This window comes from Cydia strobilella, chromosome 18 (genome assembly GCF_947568885.1).
Source record: "Cydia strobilella chromosome 18, ilCydStro3.1, whole genome shotgun sequence".
Taxonomy (NCBI): Eukaryota; Metazoa; Arthropoda; class Insecta; order Lepidoptera; family Tortricidae; genus Cydia; species Cydia strobilella.
The window spans coordinates 6,055,305-6,060,128 of NC_086058.1; the positions used below are offsets into that span (position 1 = coordinate 6,055,305).

The 4,824-nt window shown below is 35.4% G+C and overlaps 2 protein-coding genes across 2 annotated transcripts in view; both read right to left on the minus strand.

The window, feature by feature from the left end:
- Positions 1-4,824, minus strand: part of LOC134749439 (DNA-directed RNA polymerases I, II, and III subunit RPABC1) — a 215,448-nt gene that overhangs the window by 26,942 nt on the left and 183,682 nt on the right. The window lies entirely within an intron of this gene.
- The window catches only part of LOC134749445 (uncharacterized), a 104,932-nt gene that overhangs the window by 26,909 nt on the left and 73,199 nt on the right, over positions 1-4,824 (minus strand). The gene's annotated exons all lie outside the window — the stretch shown is intronic.

A 4,824-nucleotide genomic window follows, 5' to 3' on the forward strand; every position in this document is an offset into this window, starting at 1 on the left:
GAACCATAATATTTTTGAGCCCTAGACTAGTATACCAACTGTTGGAACAGAAAGCTCAAAATATGTTGGTCCCCGTATGGCATATATAAATATGAAAATGGCATGCCCAGATATTTATTCAAGATGCAACATATCAAATATAAATATGATAAATTATTATATTATAAATTATAATATTATAAATTATATATACCTCCCATAAAAAATGGACCAGCCAAAATGTATGGAACAGTCAAATTTTTTTCGCGATTTCGGGGTTGGTCCCATAGTAAAAGATGCTCAGTATAATCCCAAAACCTCCCTGGCAACGGGAATGCACTTATTTTTTAGCCAGCCTGTATACAAACCAGCATACAGAGATGGTCAAGAAGGAATGTGAACACAGGGTAAGATAAACATATGTGGTTTCTCATATCAAATATGTAATATCTTATGAGAACCGCATAATTCTGGTGGGGTCCGTGTTGAGTTTTTTACGTTCGAAAACTTATCTATGGCCGATCCTCAATGCCGTGCTACCGTGTACCGTGTAGTGTAGCCTGTGTAGCCAAAGGGTGAAAACGGGACCCTATTACTACGTTCACACCATCATCTTCATTAAACGATTAATTTTTATTTTCAGTTGTCACAGCGACCATGCCGACACCTTAATTTTACTTATAGGTTAATTTATTTTAATTTACTGTATTGCATGATAGGTATATGTTTAAGTTATTAATAAATTTGAATCATTTTATATGGACTATTTTTATTTTACTCCCGGCAAACTATTTTTATTCTATTGTATTGTGATAAATTTCACGTTATTAGCTATCTCAAAGCTAGCCGACAAGGTTTAAGGATAAGGAGTAAGGACTCAGGAGAGACAAAAGAAAAAACTAAGCGCTCGCATTTACGCAGCAATACTTTGTTGCGTACTATTAAGAAAAAGAGACGCATCTGGAACGCATTAAACTGCCATTTGGGTTAGTTTATTGCTTAGGTTTCGAATATTAGGTCCGGGCTGCATTCATCAGGCAAGCAGTAATTGGTGCACGGCGTAATTGTTCTGCAGGTGTTTGCTATGTTAGGCAAGTTATAGTGCCGGCATGCTGTCAAAGAAAAATATGAGACAATAGATTCACACCAAACTAAAATGCCGCGAGTATTAGCCGCGACTATTTTTTTAACTATACCCCGTCTGTTCATAAGTACTCAAATAGTTCGATTACTGAAATTTTATACGATGCAAGTCTTATATCGTTTTTTACTTTGCTGATCAAATAATCAATATTTAGTTCTAGCAAAAAATGGTAAAATCATAGCAATCCAGCGCGGGAACGCTGCCTGCGTGATGGGCACCCTACCAAGGGCACAAATTTTTGTTAGGTATTTTGAATTTTTAGCTTTAGTTATTATAATTGTAGTTAGTTTTAGTTTTAATATTTATTTTATAACACTTATTATCAAATAAATGAGTTACTTTCTTACGTAATTTGGTCCAACAAAAAAAATACAAAGTATTTATTTTTATACATTTATTATATACAAGAATAATATAAACTAGACTAATATTAACAATAATACTTAACAAAAACAACTTAAATAATATACCTACTTAAATATAAACAGGCCGTAGATGACTTAATAAATGTAAACGTTACGTTATTTGTGTCACCACCATTTCCTTCGCTAAAACTCCAAAATGAGCGAATACTACTAGCATCAATCTTGACCAATTGGGGCATTTTGCAACCGTATTGCTGCATAGAGTGGTTCATCTCGTGCAAATGTGCGAGCTATGTAGACTCTATTCCATGCAGAAATACGGTTCAGATTTACTATATCAATGAAAATATCGTCTTCCCTCGGTGGCGGAAATGGACCTACTTCAGTACATGTCAGTACTTCAGTCGATTAGTAAATAGGTTATAGATATAAGTCTTAAATGTAAGATTTTATTTATTAGGAAATGGGTAGGCTTATTTAGTTATATATATATTGTTTTTATTTTACATGACATTTAATTTAATTAATTTCACCAAATTAAATGAGAGAAAGTAAATTAATATAAATCAACAATATTTGAAGAAGAACACACACTAGCACATATTATCACTGTATCTATAACTATCCAAGTAATCCAAGTGAACATATTGCACGTGTTGATCATACCGATTGTTACAGCGTGTCGAACTTAAAATGTGGTTAAACAAGTAAAATATGGGTTACGAGTCGGGGCAAGGCGGCAAAAAGAACCCAGATACACCGTAATCACTATACAATGTGGGCCCTTTGCGTTGCTATCGAGCATTATCGGGTCGAATAAAAAAATGAATAAATGGCGTAAAATATTATATTGTAAAATTTGTAAGATTGAATCAGCTAGTGTATCTTGTTTTCGCCTTATACTTAGTTATATACCCTTATACTAAGTTATGTTACTATACTAAAGTTACTATCACACTCACTATTAACATCAACTCGAAACAAAATATAACCAAATTTTACCCTGAGCTAATATATATTCTAGTTAACCTAATTAATCTAATAATACTACTTATGCTAATTATATATAAAAATACACATAATTAAATTTCTTGACACGTTATTAATTAAGTGATCTTAAACCCTACATTACTTATACTTACAGCCAAGATTACTAACACCTATGAACCACTGCACAAATTTTCTTATGAATCGTAGTGTAAACAACACATGAAAGTCAACACACGGTCACATGAAAGACAGTCGGTAACAAACACATGTCTCAAGTTCGTCAAGAAAAAAAAAACAAATTAATACTCAATAACACAAAACTGACATTTTAAACAAATATTTTTAGCATGAACGTAAATAAATATATTGACACGTAAATAACATAGGTGACTTAAGACTATAGCGTAAAACACCGATGAACCACTAACCGTTGATATTAACCGTTGTTTAAACAAAGTTACCTCAATGCTTTGTGCAAAGCACGGTTAATATTTTGTTAGTGCCCCGTCAGCGTCTATGACTGCATCCAATCTCCTCCGCATCGAGGCTACAAGGTTTTCGCACAAATTTGATCCGCGCAACGAGTCCCACACCTCGTTAACATGTGCGACGAGTGCGTTTTTGGTCCTTTCGGATCTCGTATCCCAGCGTTGGACCATTACGGACCAAAGATTTTCAATGGGATTGAGATCCGGAGAGCGCGAGGGCCATGGTATTGCTTTAATGCCACTGGGTTTCTGTTGAAGCCAATTTTGCACCAGGCGACATTTGTGTATAGGGCAGTTGTCGTGTATGAATATTACTTCAGGCACGTCTTCTTCCGGATACACTGTCCTCACTGACGGCACCATTGTGTCCTGCAGAACCTCCAGATAACTCGCGCCATTGGCCCTCTCGGGTAAATATACGAGCTCTCCCGGCCCAGCTGCACTCATCCACGCCCACATGTTAACTACAACTCTTCCTGACTCTAAACATGGGACCACATTCCGCGGGTCGTATCGTGTATTATCCACACGCCATAAATTCTTGCGACCCACCTGGCTCGACTTAAAAGACTTCTCGTCGGAAAATATGGCATGTGAAAAATCAAAATCCCTCATATCTCGAGCGAAATTGAGGCGCGCTGCTTTTTGAACATCTGTCAAAACAATTTTTTTTGCCGGCTTTCGGTGGTGGATGCCGACCCTATGAAGAGCGTTTCGCACGGTTTGCGGAGAACAATCAAATGCCGCCGCAAAGTGCCGAATAGGCGTAAATGGATGCTCTTCATAGGTGGTGATCAGTTGGTCCAAACGCTGGCCAGCAATAATGCGTTGCGGTTGGGGACGGGGTTGATTTTCTAAACTTGCTTCTCCGTCGTAGCGTTTAATCCAGCGGCGTGCTGAATTTCTCTAAAAAAAAGAAATGTAATGATCAAAATATGTTGCTTGCAACCCTCCTTTGCGTATTGAACTAATATCTACTACATGTTTAAACACTCCATGTAAACAGCTAAAATGTTTTCTGCTACAAGGTGATAAAGCGTATATGTAAATAACACAATTCTACTCTATAAGTCAACGAATAATATTATTTAAAATTTTAATAATTAAGTAGTTGAAGTATTGTGAGGTAATCGATCACATGTATACTGAAAACCAATTTTTAACTTAAAACAGCAGGATATATGAATAAAAAAAACTAAATCTTAATAACCTAATAATACTATAAATACTTTTTATTTATCTTTGCACAGCGTAGTTAGTTGTATAAATAAAAAAATATTCACTTACCGTAATTTGTAATTCTTCCGAGATTTGACTAATATTATATCCTTCTTCTCTTAAAGAAATTATACGGTTTCGCACATACGTTGACAAATTGCCGTGATTCATAATTGCGACGGTTAAGACACGTGGTGCGTTTTAGATGCGCAAGATGCAACTGACTAGACTAGACAACAGTGTTGCCAACCCATGCCCAATTTTGCCCCCAATTATTTTTTCAAATCCCCCTAAAAAGCCCTAAGTAAATTTTTTTTCCTAATTTTCATTTGTATGCATTGTAAATAAAGTCTCTATTTTTTTATATAGACATAGTATACAGTTTAGAACTGTATTTTATGTATTGTGGTGCCCATCAAGGCCTTCCACGTTGCAAATTATTACAACAGCCAATAGAAACGCACGCAGCTATGTCTAAGTATGTATTTTTAACCTATGCTTGCATTTCTTTCAATTGCTTATTTGGAAAAGCCTTTCATAAAATAAAACACATTCATGTTGAAAATACAATTTTACTAAGAAAAAAAACGGCATCCAAATCGTTAGGTTAGGAGTAACAGACTAACAGTGCTTGTAATAA